We start from the raw sequence: 25,528 nt of genomic DNA on the forward strand, positions 1-25,528 counted from the left end.
ATGTCTTTTCTGCATCAATTGATAAAATCATGTGATTCTTGTCTTTTGTTTTATGTATGTGGTGGATTACATTAATTGTTTTTCTAATGTTGAACCATCCCTGCATACTTGGTATGAATCCCACTTGGTCATGGTGAATTATTTTTTTGATATGTTGTTGAATTCTATTGGCTAGAATTTTGTTGAGGATTTTTGCATCTACATTCATGAGGGATACCCAACCCAACCCAGTGCCGTCGAGTCGATTCCAACTCATAGATATAGGTCTATAATTTTCTTTTCTTGTGGTGTCTTTACCTGGTTTTGGTATCCGGGATATGCTGGCTTCATAGAATGAGTTTGGTAGTATTCCGTCCTTTTCTATGCTCTGAAATACCTTTAGTAGTAGTGGTGTTAACTCTTCTCTGAAAGTTTGGTAAAACTGTACAGTGAAGCCATCCGGACCAAGGCTTTTTTTTTTTTGCGGCGGGGGAGGGGGGGGAGCAGTGTTTTGATTACCTTTTCAATCTCTTCTTTGGCTATGGGTCTATTTAGTTGTTCTACCTCTGTTTGTGTTAGTTTAGGTAGGTAATATGTTTCTAGGAATTCATCCATTTCTTCTAGGTGTTAGAATTTGTTAGAATACAATTTTTCATAGTAATCTGATATGATTCTTTTAATTTCAGTTGGGTCTGTTGTAATATCGCCCCTCTCATTTCTTATTCTGGTTATTTGCTTCCTCTCCTGTTTTTCTTTTTTCACTTTGGCCAGTAGTTTATCAATTTTGTTGATTTTTTCAAAGACCCAGCTTTTGGTCTTGTTAATTCTTTCCATTGTTTTTCTGTTCTCTATTTCATTTAGTTCTGCTCTAATTTTTATTATTTGCTTTCTTCTGGTGCCTGTGGGTTTCTTTTGTTGCTCTCTTTCTACTTGTTCAAGTCATAGGGATAATTCTTTGATTTTGGCCCTTTCTTCTTTTTGGATGTGTGCATTTATTGATACAAATTGGCCTTGGAGCACTGCTTTTGCTGTGTCCCAAAGATTCGGATAGGAAGTGTTTTCATTCTCACTGGATCCTATGAATTTCTTTATTCCATCCTTAATGTCTTCTATAATCCAGTGTTTTTTAAGCAGGGTATTGTTCAGTTTCCAAGTGTTTGATTTCTTTTCCCTGCTTTTCCTGTTATTGATTTCCACTTTCACGGCCTTATGTTCAGAGAACATGCTTTGTAATATTTCAGTGTTTTGGATTCTGCTAAGGCTTGCTTTATGACCTAATATGTGGTCTATTCTAGAGAATGTTCCATGTGCAGTAGAAAAGAAAGTATACTTGGCTGCTGTTGGGCGGAGTGTTCTGTATATGTCTATGAGATCAAGTTCTTGATTGTGGCATTTAGATCTTCCGTGTCTTTATTGAACTTCTTTCTGGATGTCCTGTCCTTCACCAAAAGTGGTGTATTGAAGTCTCCTACTATTATCGAGGAGCTGTCTATCTCACTTTCCAATGCTGATAGAGTTTGTTTTATGTATCTTGCAGCCCTGTCATTGGGTGCATAAATATTTAATATGGTTATATCTTCTTGGTATATTGTCCCTTTAGTCATTATATAGTGTCCTTCCGTATCTTTTGTGATGGATTTAACTTTAAAGTCTATTTTGTCAGAAATTAATATTGCCACTCCTGCTCTTTTTTGATTGTGGTTTGCTTGATATATTTTTTTCCAGTCTTTGAGTTTTAGTTTGTTTGTGTCTCTAAGTCTAAGGTGTGTCTCTTGTAGGCAGCATATAGACGGATCTTGTTTTTTAATGCATTCTGCCACTCTCTGTCTCTTTATTGGTGCATATAGTCCATTTACATTCAGTGTAATTATGGATACGTATGAATTTAGCGCTATCATTTTGATGTCTTTTTTTTGTGTGTTGTTGACGATTTCTTTTTCCAACTTAATTTTGTGTGCTGAGTAGATTTTCTTTATATATTGTCCTTTCCTCCTATTTGTTGTTGTTGATTTTGATTCTGCTGAGTCTGTATTTTTCCCTTGTATTTTGTTTTGATGAGTAGGATAGTTTGTCTCCTTTGTGATTACCTTATTATTTACCCCTATTTTTCTAAATTTAAACCTAACTTTTATTTCTTAGTATCACCGTTATCTTCCTCTCCATATAGAAGATCTATGATTACATTTCTTAGTCCCTCTTTATTATTTTAATGTTGTCTTCTTTTATATAATAACATCGCTGTTACTCTGTTTTGAGCTTTTTTTTTCTTTTAATAATCTTGCTTTGTTTTTTTTTTTTTTTTGGATTTCCCTGTCTGGGTTGACTTCTGGTTGCTCTGCCCAGTGTTCTAATCTTGGGTTGATACCCAATATTATTGATTTTCTAACCAAAGAACTCCCTTTAGTATTTCTTGTAGCTTTGATTTGGTTTTTACGAATTCCCTCAACTTGTGTTTATCTGGAAATGTCTTACTTTCACCTTCATATTTAAGAGACAGTTTTGCTGGATATATGATTCTTGGCAGGCCATTCTTTTCCTTCAATTTTTTAAATATGTCATCCCATTGCCTTCTTGCCTGCATGGTTTCTGCCAAGTAGTCTGAGCTTATTCTTATTGGCTCTCCTTTGTAGGTGACTTTTCGTTTATCCCTCACTGCTCTTATAATTCTCTCTTTATCTTTGGTTTTGGCAAGTTTGATTATAATATGTCTTGGTGACTTTCTTTTAACATCTATCTTATGTGGAGTTTGATGAGCATCTTGGATAGATGTCTTCTCATCTTTCATGATATCAGGGAAGTTTTCTGCCAACAAATCTTCAGCAATTCTCTCTGTATTTTCTGTTATCCCTCCCTGTTCTGGTACTCCAATCACTCGTAGGTTATTTTTCTTGATAGAGTCCCACATGATTCTTAAGGTTTCTTCCTGTCTTTTATTCTTTTATCTGATTTTTCTATAAGGGAATTTTTAAGATAATGGAAATGTCCTATGTCTTGATTATGCTGGTGGTTACATGACTGCACATATTTGTCAAAGCTCATTGAACTGTATACTTAAAAAAGGTGATTTTTGCTGTAAGCAAATTATACCTTGAGGGTAATAGTGACTCAGTGATAGAATTCTTGCCTTCCATGTGGAGACCCAGGTTCAATTCCCAGCCAAAGCACCTCAAGTGCAGCCACCATCTGTCTGTCAGTTGAGGCTCCAGTGTTGCTATGATACTGAATACATTTCAGGGAAGCTTCCAGACTATGATGGACTAGGAAGAAAGACCTGGTGATTCACTTCGAAAATTCAGCTAGTGAAAACCCTATGGATCGTGATGTCCCAATCCCTTTGTGCATGGGGTCACCATGAGTCGGGGGCCAACTGGACGAGAGCAACAACAACAAATTACACCTCAATCAACTGGATTTGGAAAACAAAAGCATAATCTCTTTGTTCATCACTTGTTTTTCTCAAACCCTGTGAAGCAGCGGTGTAACATCTGGCCACTCTTTAAAATCCCTTTCCTCTCCCCACTGCTAGTTGCCCACCACTCACCCTGACAAAAAAGGGAAGCTCCTCCCCCAGCCAGAGCCCCTCCCCTCATGTTCTTCCTCCCACCTCTGCAGTTCTAACTCTCCAGAAGCGACTTAGTCATAGGAGCCACAAGGGCACCATCAGGATAGGAAGCTGGGAAGAGTCACACATTAACGATCTTGAACCAGCCATGCATGGGAGACCTCCAAACAGCACTTAGGGTCCTGAGGGCTCTGAGGGGTGCCTTGGGGCCGCTCAGGGGTGGAGGGAGGAGCTGAGTGGACAGAGCTCTACATCCTGTCCCCCCAGAGCAGTTCTATATTGATCTGTTTCTATATTCTGAGTTTCCGCTTCACCTTCTGGTGGAAGGCTTAGGGTGGGGTTCCCCTTAGCTAAAAAGAAGTCTGAAATGCACTGAATCCAAAATTCCTTGAAGTTCCTTATAGATCAGACATTCTATACTGTGATATCAGCCAGGAAAAAGTAGAAAACCAATAATAACACCAAAGAACTTTTTGCCATCAAGTTGATTCCGCTCATGGCGACCTTGTGTGTGACAGGGTAGAACTGTCCCATAGGGTTTTCTTGGCTGTAACCTTTACAGAATCAAATCACCAGGACTTTCTTCCACAACACCACGGGGTAGATTTGAACCGATAACCTTTAGGTTGGTACTCAAGGGCAGACCGTTTGTTCTCCCCACAGGGAAAAGTAGAAGGGAATACATATTTATTATTTGTCTAATTTAATCATTTAAATCAATCCTCACAGCTGCCCGGTGATGTAGGTGTTAATTAACTCAGGTTTTACATATAGGAAACCTTGGCTCGGGGAGCTGCAGTGACAGACGGATCTGAACTCAGGCCGGTGTGCCTACTCCCTCATCCAGGTGCTATAGGCCAACCCCAGGCACACAGGTACAACCAGCCTTAAGAGAGCTGCAGGTGGAGTAGCAAGGGCAGTGAGTGGGAGAGGACTTCTGCCTGGAAGAATTGGGGAAGACTGTGTGGTAGGCATTTCCTTTGAGCAGAACCTTGAAGCCTGGGCAGAAAGCTACCAGGAGTAAGGCCAGGGGTGAGCAAAAGCACAGGAGAGAAAAAACGCTCAGAGTGAGTCTTCAGCTGCCCACAGTGGCTGGAGTGTGAGTGTTTGGGGACCGGGGTGAGGGTGTCACATCAGCGGGGAGGGGAGCCTGGAAAGGCCGATGAGAGAGGGCTTGCCTTAACCATTCACTCCTCCTGGCAAAGAGATTTCACAGGTGCTCAGAATGGGCTGTGGGAGAGGGCACCAGGGCTCTAAAGCAGAGGCAGAATGCAGGGCCAGGGAGAAGGGGCAGGTTTTGCCTTCTTCCCATTTTCGCCCAAGCCATGAGGAAGGATGAAAGAATGAATTCATGAATGAATTAAACCAGTATTTATTCACCACTGCTCAATTCCAGAGCCTGTGACAGATTCTTTCACTAACACTAACTTATTTAATTTTATAATAAGCCCTTAAGATACTTGTTATTATTCCCAAATCCTCACTTGGCAAACACATACAGAGTACTTGTTATTATTATGTACAGGCAAGCTGGAGACCATGTACAGGCTCCAGAGATACAGAGATGAGCAAGATGAAGGACCTAAATGATTTCAAGTCTAGGGTTTGTATCATGATTCCTTTTTTTTTTTTTTTTTGTTATGTCATTGGTCCCTGGGTGATACAAATAGTTTGCGCTTGGCTGCTAAGTGAAAGGTTGGTGGTTCAAATGCACCTTATCTACTTAAGGATCTTAGGAATCTACTTCCGTAAGATCACAGCCATTGAAAATCCTGTGGAGCACAGCTCTACTCTGATACACATGGGGTCACCAAGAGTTGGAATTGACTGCCAGCAGCGGGTTTGTTTGTTTTGGTTTACGTCTTTGGTAGGAGAAACGCCTAGTGATCTACTTCCAAAAATCAGCCCGTGAAAACTCTGTGGAACACAACCTACCAGTTCCCAACAAAAGCAGCAAGCAATTCATTCATGGGCATCCACAAAGATTTGAAAGATACCTGGATGCTTCAGTCTCCCCAGCTTTTAAAAATGACATACCAAGCCCGTTGCTGTCAATTCCAGCTCGTAGCGACCCTATAGGACAGAGTAGAATTACCTGATAGATTTTCCAAGGAGTGCCTGGTAGATTTGAACTGCGGATCTTTTGGTTAGCAACCGTAGCTCTTAACCACTACGCCGCAAAAGATACAGATTTGAGTAATTAAGCCACACCTCCTATTCATCCAATGCCGTTCAGTGTTCAACGCATTTTCACATCCTATATCCCCACCCTGGTGGCATAGTGGTTAAGTGCTATGGCTAACCAAAAGGCCAGCAGTTCGAATCCACCAGGCGGCACTCCTTGGAAACTCTGTGGGGCAGTTCTACTCTGTCCTATAGGGTCCATATGAGTCAGATTCTACTCAATGGCAATGGGTTTGTTGGTTTTTTATATCCCCACCACAAGTTGGGCAGAGAGAAGTTGTCTCGTTTTATGGATGAGAAAACTGAGGACCACAGAGCAAAGTGATGGTGATCAGAGCCCTGGAACAAAGCTGGGATTCGGATTCGAATCCAGCTCTGGGTCTGGGGTCTCTCTCTCCCCATCAGGCTTCTAGTCTTAACTGGCTTACTGCATGTTCAGAAGAAAACCTTGTTCACTTTGTAGCTGAATAAAAATAAAAAGCATACACATTACCGTCATCTTTGAGATACGCTCCGCTTTGGCAATGGGGCACATTTTGCTCCAGCCTTTATTTAGTAGATGGTTCAGATCCAGACCCTGTGTACAAAACATGCGGCTGCATCCCAGCTTTCTATGCCAGTGGAGAACCGTGGTCGGATGAGTAATTCCAAAAAACGGCAGCCTCCAAGTCTTGCCAGCCTTCCTCCAGGATGCAGAAGGGTCTTTTTCAGCCCATTTAGTGTTTTAAAATTCCTAAAAATCAACTTCTGTGAATATTCCTCAAAGAGGGTGTTGAGCAGAAGAAAACATTCTTTGATAGTTATGAGGTTGGGGAGGGAGGGAGAGGGGAATTCACTAACTAGATAGTAGAAAAGAATTGTCTTAGGTGAAGGGAAGGACAACACAGAATACAGGGGAAGTCAGCACAAATGGACTAAACCAAAAGCTAAGAAGTTTCCTGAACACAACCAAACAATTGGAAGGACAGAGTAGCAGGGGTGGAGGTCTGGGGACCATGGTTTCAGGGGACATCTAGGTCAATTGGCATAACAAAGTTTATTAAGAAGAAGTTCTGCACCCCACTTTGGTGAGTGGCGTTTGGGGTCTTAAAAACTAGGGAGTGGTCATCTAAGATCCATCAATTGGCCCTGGAGCAAAGGAGAATGAGGAATGCCAAAGACGCAAGGAAAATATTAGCCCAAGAGACAAAAAGCTAAAAAAACCCAAAGCTATTGCCTTCAAGTCAATTCCAACTCAGAGCAACCCTACAGGACAGAGAACTGCCCCATAGAGTTTCTAAGGAGCACCTGGTGGATTCAAACTGCTGACATTTTTGTTAGCAGCCAGAGCACTTCAACCACTACTTCACCAGGGTTTCCAAGAGAAAAAAGGGCCACATAAACTGGAGACTCCATCAGCCTGAGACCAGAAGAACTAGATGGTGCAATGCAACCACCAATGACTGCCCTGACAGGGAACACAACAGAGAGTCCCTGATGGGACAGGAGAAAAGTGTGGTGCAGAACTCAAATTCACATAAAAAGACCAGACTTAATGGTCTGACTGAGACTAGAGGAAGCCCAGAAGACATGGCCCCCAGACTCCCTGTTAACCCAGAACTAAAACCATTCCCAAAGCCAAGTCTGCAGACAAAGATTAGACTGGGCTATAAAACATAAAATGATAGTGAAGGGTGTGCATCTTAGCTCAAGTAGATACACGAGACTAAATGGACAGCTCTTGTCCAGAGGAGAGATGGGAACGCAGAAAGGGATAGGAGTTGGTTGAATAAAAAAAAAAAATGGACACGGGAAATACGGGGTAGAAAGGGGAAGTGTGCTGTCACATTATAGGGAATGCAACTAGGGTCACATAACAATATGTGTATAAATTTTTGTATGAGAAATTGACTTAAGCTGTAAACTTTTACCTAAAGCACAATAAATAAATAAATAAAAAGGGGGTACTGAGGAGTTTCTAAGCTTGGCCTCCAAGCTCCACTAATTGGTAGTAGCTCCTTCCCATTTAACTTTATATGCAATCATCCAGCATGCTACCCAAATGCCAGCCAGGGTCATTCATTCACTTGTTATTCATTCAACATTTATTGAGCACCTATGATGTACTAGGGACTAGATGCTGGGGACACAATGATGACAGGTAAAAGCCCTACATTCATGAGGGTTGTAATTTAGAGTCAGGTGTAAACCAAACCAAAAACCAAACCCACTGCTGTTGAGTTGATGTCTACTCATAGAGACTCTATAGGAAAGAGTAAAACTGCACCGTAGGGTTTCCAAGGAACAGCTGGTGGATTCGAACTGCCAACCTTTTGGTTCACAGCCAAGCTCTTAGTCACCGTGCCACCAGGGCTCCAGAGTCAGATACAGATTTTCACGAAATAATCATTCATATAAACCTAAAACTGTAAATGGTGGTTGATGGCATGAAGGAAAATTCCAGAGCGGGAGTACCGATTGTAGGAAAAAGATAGGGCTTCGTTTGGGGGTGAGCGGGTCGGGGAAGGATGTGCTGAGAAAGTGACAGCTCTGCTGAGACCTGACCTCACATTCTGTGTCCCCGCCCTACCCCCACCAGAACCTGGCCTCCCAGCCCCATCTCCACCTGACTCTTCCCATCCCCACCCTGAGCTTCCCCTGGTCCAGAATGTTTCTAACCCCCACACCTCACCATGCTTCTCTCCTCCTCATAAGCCACAGGGGTTCCCATCTGCCTGCTAGCTAGAGTTAACACTGCCCCACCTGGCCTTTTAAAGAAGGGGACTTCCAGGCTGGATGAGTCGTTGTGCAAAGCCTGGATGTGTGAGAGCCAGAGGGGACACCCAAGGAAGTTCCAGCAGAGGTGAGGGTCCTCTCTGGAAAGCTGGCATCCCTGACTTCTCCCTCTGTCAGTCCCACATCCAATCCATCACTGAGTCCTCCAAGGCTACTCTTCCACAAAGGTGCCTCTAATCCACCTACTTCTACCCTCTCCCATGGCTGCCATCTTGGTTCAGGCCTGAAGACACTGGGGCTGGGCCACTGTAGTAGCAGTCTGCTTCCCACCCCCCCTTCTCAGCCTCTGGTCTTGACCTTCTTCTCCTGAATTTATTATCCCTGCAGTGGTCACTATGCTCTGAGACCCACCAGTGCCCTGTGTCCACAACCCTCCCCCACTTAAAACCCCTTGGTGGCTGCCCATGGCCACCTTCAACACTCCTTCACCTTTTTGGCCTCCCCTCCAGCCTCCTCTCTGGCCTCTGGAATCCTACCTTGAGCCATAAGGGCTCCTTGCAGCTTCCCTGGTGTGCCACGTTCTCCTTGAGGCTGAGTCTTTGCATTTACTGTTCCCTTTGCCAGGATGCCCTTCCTCTCTTTGCACTCCCTCCCCTTAGGATCAGACCAGGGGTCATCTTCTCTGGACACCCAGGCTGGGCCAGGTGTCTCAGCTGTGCTCCTGCAGCGCCCTAGGCACGTCACAACATTTATCTCAGGTTGTCATTGCCTGGATACTTGTAGGTCTCTCCAACCAGACTACAACGTGTGTGACGGCAGAACCAAGGCCACCCCTGACATCACAGTGGTTAGGGCAGAATCTGGAGGCAGGTGGTCAGCATGGAAGTACAGATGGAAGGAGGGGCAGCTGATAATTGGGTGGGTAGATGATGGATGGATCTATGCTAGATGGATAGTGGGGTACACAGTGAGACAATGGACGAATGGATGGGAACTGAGACAGTATGCGGTAGTGGTTAAGAGTGAGGATTCAGGAACCAGCATGCTTGGATTTGAATCTTAGATCTCCGTCTCGCTAGTTGTGTGACTTCGGGTGAGCTATTTAACATTTCTATGCCTCAGTTGGAAACCCTGGTGGTGTTGTGGTTAAGTGCTATGGCTGCTAACCAAAACGTCAGCAGTTCGAATCCGTCAGGCACTCCTTGGAAACCCTATGGGGCAGTTCTACTCTGTCCTATAGGGTCGCTATGAGTCGGAATCAACTCAATAGCACTGGGCTTGGGCTCGATGCCTCAGTTTGGAAACCCTGCTAGCGTAGTTGTTAAGAGCTGCAGCTGCTAACCAAAAGGTCGGCAGCTAGAATTCAACAGGCGCTTCTTGGAAACCCTATGGGGCAGTTCTATTCTGTCCTTTAGGGTCGCTATGAATTGCAGTTCTGAATATACTGTGGATGACTGAAAGAAAGAACAAATCAGTCTCATATGAAATACAACTAGAACGCTCTTTAGACGCTACGATGGCAAGACTTTGACTCACTTACTGTAGAAACATCATCAAGAAAGACTAGTCCCGAGAAAAGGACATCATGGTTGATAAAGTAGAGGGTCAGTGAAAACCAGGTAAACCCCCAATGAGATAGACTGGCACAATAGCCAAAACAATGGACTCAACCATACCAATGATGACAAAGACGGCACAGGGCTGGGCAACGTTTCATTCTGTTATACCGTGTCACCGCCATGAGTGGAGCCGACTCAACGACTAACAACAACAACATGCCTCAGGTTTTTCACCTGCAAAATGGCGCTGATAATAGTAATACCTTCCTGGCATGGCTGCTATGAGAGTTGAACGAATTCATCTAAGCATTGTTAACATTTCCTGACACATTGTTCGTTCTGTGGTTTTTATTACGGAGGATAAACAGGTGGGTGTGTGGAGGGGAGGTAAAGGGGTGCTCAGGCATGGATAGCTTGGAGATGGGTCAGGGAAGGCCAGTGGGGGTGGTTAGCACAGGCAGGGCTTGGGACAACCAGAGAGGAGCTTCCCTAGAGGAGGATGAGGCTGCTAAATACAGGGCAGGGTGGCCAAAAGTAAAGAGGTACTGTGCCGGGCACTCTCATCTCCACACCTGAAAAGCTGTGCTCCTGGTACCCATTCCCAGGAGGCAGTGACTGGCCTCGAGTTATGCAGCTGGAGAGAGGCAGCGCTGGAGCCTGAACCCAGGTCTGTCCGTCTCCAAGGTGCTTTCCACTCCCCCACGCTGCTGCTCCCATGTAAAATGGTAGGTACTTTTGGAGTGCTGTCATCTAGGGCCAACTGAGGACCCTATAATGTGTCTCTTCCTCCCAGGGATGCCTGGGGAAGGGGGGGTCTCTCTGGGAGGGATGGAAAGGGGTTGAAGGTTGGGGGAGGGGATGACCTGATCTCCATTAAGCAGAGTTTCTGAGCTGGAAGCGACTTGAGAGATGGTGCTGGTGCCAGTGTAATGGAGAAGGTGTGGAAACCGGATCTAGATCTTGGCAGAACATACCTGTCGCTGCATTGTTTAGACCCCCCTGAGACGCTCCCTTCTGTAGATAAAGTGTGGGGGTAGAATCAGATGTCAGCTGACTGGGTGCAGTCAGTGGAGAGGGGAAACCGGCCAGCTTCTCCTCAGCAAAGAAAGTGGAAAGAAAGCAGAGGGGGGACAGGTGACCTGGTCCCCCCATGCCAGCTCTGCCACTAACGTGCCAGACTGTGGGTGAAGAGAAAAGGACATACATTTACTGGAGACCTAACACTTGCCAGGCACTGTCCATACACCTTCATAGACACCATCTCGTTTTTTTTCCCAGTGACAGCACTCATTATTAGCCCCATTTTACAGATGGGGAAACTGAGGCTCGAGGAGACAAATGACTAGTCTAAGGTCCCACTGTTGGGCAGTTGAAGAACTGGATCCAGGCCCAGGTCTGTCTGTGTCTAAAACTGGGGCTGCCGCATCATGTTCTCAGCATGTCCCTCCCTCTCTCGGCCCCAGTTTCCACATCTGTAGGGTCTGATAGCCGTGGTTCTATGACTCTGGGCTGTAGCATTCTCTCAGAGTCAAGCATATCTCCCCTTTTGTTCTAGAAACAGGAGCAGGGCACCTACTCTATGTCAGACCCAGTATGGTGCTCTGAGGAGACGGAGCAGAAGAAGCCCCAGTTCCTGCCCTCTATGGGGGACAGAAGGTTACAGGGATGGTTTCAGTACCTTGAGGTGAGTCCTGTATATGCTGAGTCCTCCCTGCACCCAGCCCAAGGGGGAGACAATGAAGAGGAGGGTCCCACCCAAGAAGGGCTCGCATTCCTGGTGGAGGTGCTGCAGAGCGCCAGGCTTTCCCCTCCTCCCTACACCAAGAATGAGGAGAGCCCTAACTGTGCGCCATCCTTCACCGTCCACTCAGCCCTTTCACATCAGCTCCATGCATTAGTGGAGGTAGGGCTCCTTCACTGGCCTCATTTCCTAGACAGGATGAGTCTGAGGCTAAGAGGAGTTAACTTAAGTAGCTGATCCAAGGTCACGGGACTTTGGAGAAAATGGAAAATATAAGCCTAGCCAGTTCCTTGCCTCCTTCCACCCTGTCCCCAAAATTCCTTAAAGCTCAGACAAGATCTGGAAGCACACAGTACTTTGTGTCCTGCGAGTCAAAGCTGGTATAATTGACCGTGAGACAGATCAAAGGCCTTCTGGAGGAGTGAGGACTCTCACTGGGTCCTAAGATGGGTGACAATTGGCTGGAGTGGAGCAAGCATCCCAGGCAGAGGAGTCATGCGTGCAAAGGTCCAGAGGCCAGAATGAGCTGCTGAGCAGTGGTTGAAGCAGAGCACACACTTGGGGCAGGGAGTACAAGTGGGGCAGACAGCACACCTGGGGTAGAGAACACCTGGGGCCAAGAGTACACCTGGGGCAAGGAGAACACCTGGGGCATAGAGTACCCCTGGGCAGAGAACACCTGGGACAGAGAGTATACCTGAAGCATGGAGTACATCTGGGGCAGGGCAGACCTAGGTCAGGGAGTACACCTGGACAGAGTATGCCTGGGACAGAGAGTATACCTGAGGCAGGGAGTACACCTGGGCAGAGTACACCTGGGACAGAGAGTACACCTGGGACAGAGAGTACACCTGGGGCAGGGAGTGCATCTGGGGCAAATAGTACACCCGGGGCAGGGAATACACCTGGGGCAGAGTACACCTGGAACAGAGAGTACACCTGGGGCAGGGAGCACACCTGAGCAGAGTGTACCTTGGGCAGAGAGTACACTGGGGCAGGGACAACACCTCGGTAGAGTACACCTGGGACAGAGAATACACCTAGGGCAGGGAGTACAGCTGGGACAGAGAGTATACCTGGGGCAGGGAGCACACCTAGGATAAGGAGTATACGTAGAGCACAGAGTATACCTGGGAAAAGGAGTGTGCCTGGGGCAGGGAGTACACCTAGGATAAGGAGTATACCTAGGGCAGAGAGTACACCTGGGCAGAGTATACCTAGGGCAGAGAGTACACCTGGGCAGAGTATACCTGGGGCAAAGAGTACTCCTGGGACAAGGAGTACACCTGGGGCAGAGAGTATGCCTGGGACAAGAGGTACACCTGGGCAGAGTATACCTGAGACAGAAAGTGCCCCTGGGGCAGGGAAGGGGGAATGGCTGGGGACTAGAGTAGGGGTGGCCAGCCAAGGAGGGGCTTGAAAGCCAAGCTACATTCACAGAAGATGGAGCGTGGGAGGGTAGGAGGAGGAGGGGTGTGAGCGGATACACCAGGATTTGTCATCCATTTAAGTCAGTGACAGAGGACTTGGCTGACCTAGCTGTTTGACTTGAACGGTCACTTCTCCTTTCTGGGCAAGTTCCCTCCCAAGGGATCAGAATCTCCAGGAGTCCACGAAGTCCTGACATTTATGACTCGGGTTGGAACGACCTCCCCACATCAAAAACAGACTTGTTCTGTGGAACTGTGGGTGCCGGACCTGGGCCGGCTGAGCCTGAGGCCAGAAAAGCCCAGGATGAGGGCCCCAAGGGGCCATGCCTGGGCATCTGGGGTCTTGAAACCTCCGAGGCAGAGGACCCAGGAGAGGAGAGAACCGGATGTGCAAGGGAAGGGAGTGGGGCAAGCTCTGGACCCAGCCGTCCCAGGCTGATGGACCGTTGCAGCTGGGGTGTCTAGGAAATAAACTTGAAATGGCACCTCCCCCATCTCACTTCACTTCCTGCCCATCCTCCTGACCCGGAATCCCAAGTGTTTTCTTTCTCCTTCTGCAAATACCCCCTCCCATCCTCTCCAGCCCTTCCCAACCATGACAGCTAAGCCTTACCCTCCGGGTCTTCCTGTCTCCAAGAAGCCGCTGAGGCGAGGGGAAGAGAACATGCATCCATTTATTCGATCCTCAGAAAATGCATACTGACTGCTTCCCCCATGGTAGGCATTCCTCCGGGCACTGGGGACCCCAGTGAATAAATCAGTAACTAACCAAGGCTCACAATAGCTGCAAGGCAACTCTTTTACAGATGGGGAAACTGAGGCTCAGAATGCAGAGGCATGGCCCAGTGTTGCTCAGCCAGTAAGTGGTGGACCCAGGATTTGAACCCACATCAACTGATCCTGAGCCCATGCGGGGAAGAGTAATGGTTAGGGTTAGAGCAAGGACACTGGAGTCTAGTGACTGAATTGAATCTCAGCTTGGCCACGTCCTAGCTGAGACCTCAGGCAGGCTACTTACCACTCTCCTCCTCAGTTTTCTCATCTGTAAAGTGGGAGTTATGACAGAGCCATCCTCGGAGGGTAGTAGCCAGTTGCAGTGGGGTTGACTCCAATTCACGGCGATGCCGTGTTTGTCAGAGTAGAACTCTGCTCCGTAGGGTTTTCAGTGGCTGATTTTTCTGAAGTAGATAGCCAGGCCTTTCTTCTGAGGCACCTCTGGGTAGTAAAAAACCTAAAACCAAACCCGTTGCCATCGAGTCAATTCTGACTCATAGCGACTCCATAGGACAGAGTAGAACTACCCCATAGGGTTTCCAAGGAGCAACTGATGGATTCGAACTGCCGACATTAGCAGCCAAACACTTAACCAACTACACCACCTCTGATAGAAAGGATTAAATAATGCAGCAAACATAAAATGCTTATATAGTGCTTAGCTTCGAAGTGATCAGATTCACCTTGGTCGTCACCGTCATCATTATTTCTACTGTACCTCATCAGCCCATCCCCTACCCACAGAGACTCCCAGGAAAGGTGCCTGGGCCGTGGCCTGAAGGTTGACTGAGCACGGGTTGGGAATGAGGGGCTGGGGTAGGGGCTGCCTTAGTGCCGGGCAGGTTCCCTTTGGCTCCCCCTCCCCTTCCTTGCTCCCTCTCTCCTCCCTCTCCAGGCTGATGGCATATGGACGAGCTGGCAGCAATATTGCCGCTGAGAGGGTAATGGGTAGCCCCGATTACACTGGCTGGCAGGGTGAGGAGAGAAAGCCAGAGAGAGAGCAGCAGGCCACCCCTCCATGTCAGTGCCCTCCTTCCAGGCCCTTCAGCCCACCTGGTCCAGGAGCCAGCCTCCCAGGGGCTTCCAGGGCTTAGATCCCAAAGGCAAGTAGCCTCTGTCATCCCCTCAGTGCCTCATGACAGTCTGGGGGGAGAGAGGGCAGGGGACAAGGAACGAGAGGCCCCTACAGAGGAAGAGATTTGCAGAGCGAGTGACATTGCTGGTTCCGGTCCCCAGCCCAGTGCCCTTTCACTGCCCCATCAAAGCCTGTGCATCTCCTCAGGGGGATTTTCAATAAAATAATTCGGGGACCAGTGTAGCTTGGGGGGTTCTGAGTTCTACCTCTGGAGCCAGGTGGCCTGACTTTAATCCCAGCTCTGCCACTCGGGGTGTCCTTGGGAAAATTAACCTCTCTTTTGAGGCTGTTTTCCCATCTGTTACATGGGAGCAATGATCCTAGACCTCTCCTGGATTCAAAAACCCATCTCCCCAGATCCCTGCCTGGGTCAGAGGCTCTGAAGAACTCACAGCCTCCTGCCCTCCTCTTTGCTCTCCCCACCCCTGCACACGCTCCCCTTCCACACTGTGCCTTCTTCATGAAATGCCTTTCCCCTTCCTCCACCTGGAGAGCCTGGGCTCCGATTCAAATATCGTCTCCACTGGGAAGCCTGCCCTGATCCCACATTTCTACATGACGCTGAAAACTTTCCCGTTTGGAAATACCACCCTTGACCATCCCTGAAAAACCGAACCAACCCCGTTGCCATAGATGTTGACTTACAGCAGCCCCATGTGTTACGGGGTAGAGCTGTGCTCCACAGGATTTTCTTGGCTTTCATCTTAATGGAAGCAGATTGCCAGGTCTTTCTTCTGCAGCACCACTGAATTGGTTTGAACTGCCAACCTTTGGGTTAATAGTTGAAAATATTGAGCACAACGAATTTGCACCACCCAGGGACCGATGTTGCTGGGTGCTGCCGAGTCGGTTCCGACTCATAGCAACCCTATATAAAACAGAACGAAACATTGCCTGGTCCTGCACCATCCTCACAGTGGTTGCTATGTTTCAGCCCAGGTCCCACCAAACCGTAGCCATTCACTCATCTGCCTCCCCATCACACTGTGGCCCCTGGAGAGCAAAAATTCTGACAAACTCCTCTCTGCAGCTGCCGTGCCAGCAGGGCACCTGGCCAGAGCAAGGGCTCATTTTTGGCTGAGAAGCCAGTCATCGAGGTTAAAACTCATTGCCATCAAGCCAATTCCGACTCACAGCCACCCTGTAGGACAGTCCCATAGGGTTTCCAAGGAGTGGCTAGTAGATTCAAACTGCCAACCTTTTGGTTAGCAGCTGAGCTCTTAACTACCGCACAGCCAGGGCTCCATCATTAAGGTAGGAGCTGGCAAAGGCTTTATACTTCCTGGAATGGTTTGACTTTCCCAGGAGACTCTGGAAGCTGTGAATTACTTTTCAGAGCCCCAGGGACAGAATTAGCATGTTGGGCTTTCAGGACTTACAGTAGAGCTTGAGGGAGAGATGGCTGGACAGGCTTGGGTTCTGTGGAGGCCCCTAGATCCCATTTGCTGGTGCTGGCAGTGTCCCCCAGGGGTGGAGGGTGGGTGTACAATACCAAGACACTGTCCTGCTATAAACCCTGCTTGCTGCAGAGTGGATGAAACTTAAACTCTGCTGTCTGCCCAGTTCCAGCCCCATCTTTCCTCAAGTCCCCTTGTCCCATCCGGGGTCCCCCACTCCCCATTACACGCCTATTCTCGTATTTTTGCTACACTGGGTTTTAAAGGTCCTCCCTGTGCTGAACTCTCCTGCCTCAGGGCCTTTGCACAGGCTGTTTCCTTTGCACGCCATGCCCTTTCCTCTACTCTTTGTCTGGTTTACATCTACTCACCCTCTCAAGTCTCTTTGAAATATCACTTCCAAAAAGATGCCTTTCCTGGCCCCTCATACTAGGTTGAGCATCCCCTTCTTGCTCTCCTGCACCCCAAGATTTCCCTCCACAGCGTTTATCACAGTTTGTAATTGCATGTTTTATTTACGTCATTGTTTTCATCCCAAAAGAGCTGTGGTTAAAAGCACGAACTCTGGCGTCAGACTGCCTGAATTTACAAAGTGGTTTTGCCTTGTGCTAGCTGCATGACCATGACCATGACCATGACCTCTTTGTGTCCAGTTTCCTCATCTATGAAATGCAACTGATAATAGTACCTACTTCATGATGCCATTGGTAAAACCCCATGGGCTTATGAGTAAGGCACTTAGAAAGATACATGGCCCTTACTGGGAGCACGGTACACATCTGCCTTGATTATTACTGTCTGTCTCCACATTGGAATGTCAGCTCCAGAAGATAGACACTGTGCCAGTTTTGTTCGCCAACTTATCCCTGGCCCTTTTCCTGGCACATGACCAAAAACCAAACCAATTGCCCTTGAGTCAATTTCAACTCGTGCTGACCCCACATGTGCAAAATAGAACTGTGCTCCATAGAGTTTTCAAAGCTGTGACCTTTCAGAAGCAGATCACTGGACTTTTCTTCCAAGACACCTATGGTAGAATGGAATCACCAACCTTTTGGTTAGTAGTCCACCACTTAACTGTTTGCACCACCCAGGGACTCCTGGTACATGACAAGAACTCGACAAAGAGTTAGTGAATGAATGAATGGTTCTATGAATGGTGTAGAGACATATTTCCAAAAGTTTTCAGTTTTAGAACACTTTGTCATTTCAAAGGATTTTATGAACCCTCACATGGTAGTAGCTTCACTTCAAGTATTCATTAATGGAGAAAAAAATTATCACCAGGCTGCTAGGAGCTCAGTAATGCTTTTGATTAAACTCTTGCTTTTCGTTCCAACAGCTTCTATACACACTGAAAAATAATCTCCTTAGGAGTGACAGGCACTACTGCCCAGTCTACAAACTCTGGTTGGTGCTTCTGTGGATTTGAACCTCCTTATGCTACCCCTTACTCCCTCTTCACCCTGATAGACAGAAATATGTTACTCTTTGCTCCCTCTCATAGATAGAAATAATACTAATAATGACAATATTTTATCACACAACTGCAGTGTGCCCGGAGCCAGGGTAAGAACTTGGCCTGCATTTATCTCATGAATAATGATCAATTGTTATTGTTACTTATTGTTATGGTTATTACCCTCCCCATGTTACTTATGAGCCAACCGAAGACCAGACAAAGCAAGTAACTGACCGTTCACCCAGCCAGTAAGCGTCGGAGCCAGAACTTGAACTCAGGCCTGTCAAGGTCATGGGATCCCTCTGGTGCCCCCTCTGCTGAGTAAGGGAATAACTAGAACTGCAGCGTCTGCAGGGCCTGGATTTGGATCCTGCCTCAACCCTGGTGGCATAGCGGTTAAGAGCTGTGGCTGCTAATCAAAAGGTCAGCAGTTCAAATCCACCAGGCTCTCCTTGGAAACTCTGTGGGGCAGTTCTACTCTGTTCTATAGGGTCGCTATAAGTCAGAGACCACTCGGGGCAACGGGTTTTCCCAGTTCCATCCCTAGGGTTGGTGTCACCCAGTGCGGTAACCCTGGTGTCAACTCCGGCCCCCAGCATGGACCTCCTCCTGTACCAGACCATACAGAATCCTTAGTAATGTTTATTATCAATTTTAATCATAGAATAATATGTGATAAATATAGCTAGAATTTGCTTAAATGTAGTATTTCTTAGATTATAGGAGTACTAACAACAAAATTGTTTTGTAACATCTTTCTACATGAGTTACAACGTGATAAGTTGCATTGTTAGTAACTGAGCAGAAGCCCTTTTTTGGTTTTTCTCTTTCTTTTCCTTTAATTACTACTTCATTCTCAAAAAAGTTATTGATATAGGTTTACAGATGCTAAATGCCACAATATTGTAGCTAAAGCACTGAAAATTTGACAAAGTCAGGGACTATAAAAACACCAGCATCAAAACAACGGCGCGCGCTTGTGTCACGTGCAGACAAAACCAATGACAAAGTGTCTTTGTCATTGGGTGACAATGACAGCTCTGACTGTGGTATGTTAGAGGGTTCAAAAAGTAAATTAGCATAGAGTTTTAGCCTTGTAGGTGTATTTATGCATATAAGCTGGGCTTACAAAAAACTGCACAAATATTTTATAGACAGTCATTTTGGTGCCACCCTCTCTGACAGTGTCACCTGGTACGGTTCACAGCCCCCTGCACCCTCTTAGTGATACCACAGCTGCCTCCTCATTTCCTGTGGACTCTTGAACAAGTTCTTTCATGTCTCTGAGGCTGGAATAATTCTGCCTCTTTCAAAGGTTCTTCCTTCCTGCATCACCATTATTTACTGCGTGCCTGCCGTATGCCAGGTGCCAGGAAGAAACAGCCCGCTCTTGAGGGTTATAAGGACTTGGGGGAGAATACAGAAGAAAGCGAAGGAGTAAGCCCACAAAGGGGTACTGAGGAAGGTGTTCAGTGCAGAATATTGGGGTGAGAGAGCAGGGTGGCTGCAGTCAGAAAGGGCCCCCTGATGAGATAACGTTTAAGCTGCAACTGGGAGGAAGAGAGAACAAGTGGGGAGGGAGGGTGTGGTGGAGAGCAGGAGAGCATTCCAGAGAGGACAGATGAGTGACAGCTGTCAGGTGGGAACTTGCCTGGATTCCGGGAGGAGCCCAGAAAGGCCCGAGCAGCCTAAGCAGAGCTAGGGGAGGGGAGGTCCCAGGTCAGGGAAGACCTCAGAGGGCTGGACAAGTCTGGGATTTAGTCTAACTGCAGGAGGATGATCTAAGGTGTGTTTTGGAAAGATCACTTTGGCTCGCCTGCGGGGAATGGGCTCAGAGGAGTAGGAGGGCAAGAGTAGCCTGTCAGGAGGTGCCACCACAGCCCAGGTGGGTCATGATGGCGGCCTGGGCAGTGGTGAGGTTGTGAGGAAGGAGCGGTGCAGAGAGCCTGGAATCTCAAACATTTACTTGCTGAGTGGGAAGGTCGGTCAGAGGGAGGAGACAAGGGTGATGGCCAGGTCCCTCTGTGGCAGGGCCACAGCCTCCCATGTGAAAGACTGGGGCTCACGAGTTCAGGTGTGCAAGTGTTGAGTTTGAGATACCTGCGAGACATCGAGTAAAGATACCAAGTGTCCAGCTGCACGCATACGCGCACACACACACATATACACATGCACACACATGCATGCTTGCACACACATACACATGCATGCACACATGTACACATATGCACATACATACATACACATGTGCACGCAAGTGCACATATACATACACATATACAGACATGCACACATACCCGCATTTACACACATACACACATATACATGGCATGCACACACATGCTTGGAACCCAGCAGGGGCTGGGCTGGGGGTAGAAATTTGGGGAACATCAACTTAGAAATGGAATTTCAAGCCAGCGGATGCATGAAATCACTGAAGAGGAGAATACAGAGGAGGAGAGCATAGAGCAGAGGCGTGGAGGAGAGGGGACAGGGGAGCCAGGCTGGTACCTGACATGTCAATATCTAGAGGTCAGCCAGAGGTGGAAGGCCCTGGGAGAGAGACTAAGCAGAAGGAGGGGAACCAGGAGAGCACGGTGCCACCCAAGTCAAGAGAGGAGAGTGTTTGGGGGCGAAGGGAGAATCATGGGTGCTGTGCTGTCTAGGCAGGCTCCCCTGGAATTTGGCAGCAGGAATGCCACCCAGGACTGTAACCAAAACATTAGCCAGATGGACTGGAAGTAAGGAAGCAGGGCCTTGAGCTGCTGAGCAGTTTTGTTAAAAGGCGAGAGGAAAAATTGGGCAGTCTCTGGGGACCATGAGGTCCAGGGGTCAGTCTCTCTCTTGCGATTCAGTTGGAGGGGACTAGGCCTCCCTTGGGTGCTTACAGGAGTGATGCCACAGAGAGGGAGAGGCTGATGATGCAGGACCAGGAGGTGATGTGCTTGGAAGGTAGATGGGGCTGCCGTGGGGGAAGGGCACTTCTACCCTTGAAACAGGAGGGGTGATTAAAATAATCATTGCCTGTAAAGGACCTAGCTAGGTGCTGGCATGCAGAAGGTTCCCTAGCAGCATCTGTTCTCTCCCATCTGCTGCCTGGGAGAATTGTGAAGGAGCCTTCTCTCCAGGAACCCGCAGTTGGTTACCTCCTTTGGGCCTCCCATTGGGCCTCAAGGACACAAACACAGGGAGGAGGCTGCTGGGTGCCAGCAACGCCCACCATTGCTCATTGTCCTGCTTATTCTGGGACTCTCTCCCCTCCTCACCCTCTCTCTCCCCCACAGATCAGCACCCCCACATTATCCACCAGCTGGCTGGGTACTGAGAGGGAGCTCCCCCAGCTCCCTGGGGCAGGGCAGAGCCGGATGGAGTCTGGTCAGGGCCATTACGAGCCAGCCTCTCCCCCGCGTCGTTGTCATGAAACTGCAGATTGCAGGCAGTCCGATCCACGATGGATGGCAGCCTGCAGCAGCGGGGACAGCGCCAGAAGCTGCCAGGACATTTCTTCCATACGAAACAACAAAGAAATCAAAACAAGCCAATAATTGTTACTTAAACCAAGTTTAAAGGCAGATCACGAGAAAGATCACGCTGGCTCTCCAAAAAATGGAGCAGTGTCATCGACATTTTAGGATTACAAAGTCGGCTCCAAAGCATAGAATCTTAGAAAATTACACTCTTACAGTGCTAGAGTCGAGATTCTTAGAATCACAGAGCCTGAGATCTCTCAGCGATGTTAAGGGGCAGTGTTGCCTAGTGGTTAAGCAAAGGGACTGGGACACTTACATGGCTAGGCTCAAATCTCATCTCCACCATAGATTAACTGTGTGGCTTAGCTTCTCTGTGCCTCAGCTTCCCCCTCTGTAAAATCAAGTCGAATTATATGAATGCTGGCTGTCACTACATGCTCTTAACCAGAACACCCCTTCCAGAGCATCCCTTCCGGCATTCCTTCAAGAGAATTCCCCCAAGAGATGCTTATCTGAGCACTTCCAGGGAAAGCAGAGTTTACTGACTCACAAAGCAGCCCATTCTGCCTTCTGCCCAGGAACTTCTACCCCTGTGGGAGCTGTCTGTGCCCTCGATTTTTCTCTCTCTCTCCCACAGGACAGAACTTTAAATAAGTAAAATTTACCGTCAGTATCATCAACCTGCACCAGTAAGGGCTCGAGGGCTTCATGCTAAGTCCTTGCTGCCATTGGCAAGGATACCTTCCATTACCTATTCTTAAATCCATGCATTCATTCACTCAGCAGTGCCAGACACTGTACCGGGTACTGGGGAGATAGCGGTGGACAGATACAGGGTCCCCAGGGTTACTGATCTTACAGCCTAGCAGGACAGATGTGCCATTAGGACAGTCTATATCCAGATGTCCTGATAAATAATATATGTTGGCTTAAGATTTGTTGGAAAACCTGGTGGCATAGTGGTTAAGTACTACAGCTGCTAACCAAGAGGTCAGCAGTTCGAATCCACCAGGCGCTCCTTGGAAACTCTATGGGGCAGTTCTATTCTTCCCTATAGGGTCGCTATGAGTTGAAACCTACTCACTGGCAGTGGGTTTTGGGTTTAAGATTTGTTGGCTTAAGAGCTTGTAATAACAGCATTCACAGAATTATTGATCTATATTAACTATTAGATCTTTACAGCAGCCCTACCTTGATTTTATAGCAGGGAAAACTGAGACACAGAGAAGTTAATAAATGTCCCTAGGGCCTAAGGCACTGTGAGTTGAATTTTCTGTTATTACAGCTAAAAACATCCTTCTTCACTTTCCCAGCTCCTACTTGCTATGGGCTGAAATGTATCCTCCCAAAAAGATGTGTTGAAGTCCTAACCCTTGCACCTGGGAACGTGACCTTGTTTGGCAATAGGGTCTTTGAAGATGTTATCAGTTAACATGAGGTCATACTGCAGTAGGGTGTGTCCTGATCCAATCTGAGTGGTGTCTTATAAAAGAGGAAAAGAGAGACAGACAGACAGAGGACGGCCACATGAAGATCCATCTACACGGCAAAGAATTCCTGGGGCTACCAGCAGGTGAGGGAAATGAGAAAAGACCTTTCCCTAGAGATTTCAGAGGAAGGGTCGCCCAGCTGACACGTTGATTTGAACTCTAGAATTGTAAGACAATAAATTTATCTTCATATAAACCACCCAGTTTGTGGTGTTTTGTTACATCAGCACAAGGAAACTAATATACTACTCAACCTTCCAAAGCCAAGTAAATCATTATCTCCTTCACAGTCGTTCGGTAAATGTTTGTTGACTGCCAACAAATATTTATTTTAGAGCACTCACATGGCCCCTCCTCTGTTTTCAGTGACTACGTAGCAGGAGAGAAACAAATACCATTAAATAGACAAATTAATAAAATTACTATAAATTATGGTGAGTGGTACACATCAAACAGTGGGCTACTAACATAGACAATGTCAGGGAGAGCCCTGAGTGGTCTGGGAAGGTCTCTCTGAGGAGGTGACATATAAGCAGAGACCTCAATGAGTATGTAGTGCAGGGTGAGGTTTTCAGGCAGAAGGAACAGCCTGTGCAAAGGCCCTGGAGGAGGGAATAGCATTGTGTGTTCAAGGGTCTAAAAGAAGCTGGTGTGGCTGGGCCATACAGAGGATGGCCGTAGTGCTAGAGGAGGTGGAGAGAAGACAGAGGTGGGTCGTAGGGCAGAGAAAGGAGTTTGGAACCTATTTTAAGGGACATCATTGAGAGAGTTTAAGCAGGGAAGTGAAGCCATACGATTTCTGTTTAAGAAGATCTGTCCACTGCTGTGTGGGGACAGGAATCCCAGACCCTCCTCCAGCCACTGCTATGCACCCTCCCCTGGGACCTGAATTCCCCCAGGCATTATGCTCTCATTCTCCACTCGGGAGATCTGGGTTCCATTCCCAGCCAATGCACCTCATGCACAGCCACCACCTGTCTACCAGCGGAGGCTTGCGTGTTGCTATGATGCTGAGCAGGGCTCTGCAGAGCTTCCAGACTAAGCTTGACTAGGAAGAAAGGCCTGGCAATTTACTTCCAAAACTTAGCCAGCGAAAACCCTTTGGATCACAACAGCCCAGTTTGTAACTGATCACGGTGATGGCACAGGACTGGGCAGCTTTCCATTCTGTTGTGCATGGGGTTGCCAGGAATTAGGGCCACTATGAGTCAGGCCTACTGAACAGCAACCAACAACAACCTACAGTCCTCAATCTCCTCCCTAGCTGGGACCAGCTCTGACTCTTCTCCACGCTCAGCGTTCAGCACAGTGGCTGCCACCTCTTCCTCTCCCCAGGTAGTCAACCTCCAGCAGGTACTTCCAGGCACTGTACTAGGTACTAGGGGTCAGCCCCCTGCCTACTGGCTTCAGGTAAGTGGCCAACCCGCTCCCTGGGGGCCCGTGCCCCAATCTCACACAGTAGCAGCTGGGCTGCCAGGGACCAGTACCAGGTCTGGGTTTGCTCAAAGTTTTATGACTGTGCCTGTGTCCAGAAATGGAAAATGTCACCAAGCTGGACATCTCCTTCTCCGTCCTGGCTGCTGCACTCAATACCTCCACCCCTGCCTTCTTTGCTGGAGCCAGGCTGCTCAGGGACAGAAACAGGATTTTTTCCCTGTCTTCAAAAGCAACACTGAACCTCCCTCACAATGCCCACCAACCCTTGAGCTTTGTTTGCACCAGTGTGTGTGCCTCTGTGTCCTGGTTAGCAGCTGGTGTGTCTGATGGCTCTCAGACTCTCGGGGTGAATTAGCTTTTGGGCCCTGAAAGCAAGAGAGAGTGGCTTGACTTAAAATGTCTTGGTCTTTTCCCTCTGCAGCCTGAGCACATCCATCCTGTGACATTTATTGCTGTGGACTGTATGTTTCAGACACCAAGTCTTAGCGTGCTAGAACACAATGAGCCTGCAGCGATCACTCCGTGCTGGCAAAACCCACAGGATAGGAGACACACCCCGCCGGTCACCGGGGCAGAGCAGCAAGCCTCAGTGAAGGGGGGCTGGGGCACACAGCTCTGAGAAGCTGCATCAGGACCTTCCGTGAACTGAATCACAATCCAAGTGCTCAGACCTTCCTCGCCCAGGGCAGGATCACTGGGTGGCATTGAGGCGAAGACCTCAGGCTCCAGGCCAGTCGGCCCTGACTTGGAATCTCAGGCTCCCCACTCACTTGGCCTGTGACCTCAGACATGAGCCTCAGTTTCCACATCTGTAAAATGGAAAGGATAATAGCATGACAACCAACAGTGGAGTATCAAATAAGCTCTGACCTGTAACATACTCAGAGCAGTGCCTACCACACCAGTCCCAGCTGCCAGCAACCCTGTGTGTATCAGAGAACTGTGCTCCATAGGGTTTTCAGTGGCTGATTTTCTGGAAGCAGATTGCCAGGCCTTTCTTCTGAGGCACCACTGGGTCAGTTGTAACGACCAACCTTTCAGTTAGCAGCCAAGTGTTTAGCCATTTGTGACAGCTGTGGACTCTTTAGAACAGCATCTACCACCTAGTAAATGTGAAGTCAATAAGTGCAAGCTGTAGATTGCAGACCTTGAAGCCAGAGAAGGGACAGTGACTTGCCCAGTGTCACCCAGAG

At 47.8% G+C, this 25,528-nt stretch overlaps 1 long non-coding RNA gene across 1 annotated transcript; it reads right to left on the minus strand.

Annotated features, from left to right (window-relative positions):
- Positions 1–659: 659 nt before the first annotated feature.
- Positions 660–21,900, minus strand: LOC135231170 (uncharacterized). The gene is made up of 4 exons (XR_010321701.1): positions 15,725–21,900; positions 14,189–14,401; positions 6,219–6,458; positions 660–3,346 (listed from the first exon to the last, which is right to left on the minus strand). It is a non-coding gene; the product is annotated as an uncharacterized LOC135231170 (long non-coding RNA).
- Positions 21,901–25,528: the final 3,628 nt, after the last annotated feature.

The sequence above is a fragment of the Loxodonta africana genome, chromosome 4 (assembly GCF_030014295.1).
Source record: "Loxodonta africana isolate mLoxAfr1 chromosome 4, mLoxAfr1.hap2, whole genome shotgun sequence".
Taxonomy (NCBI): domain Eukaryota; kingdom Metazoa; phylum Chordata; class Mammalia; order Proboscidea; family Elephantidae; genus Loxodonta; species Loxodonta africana.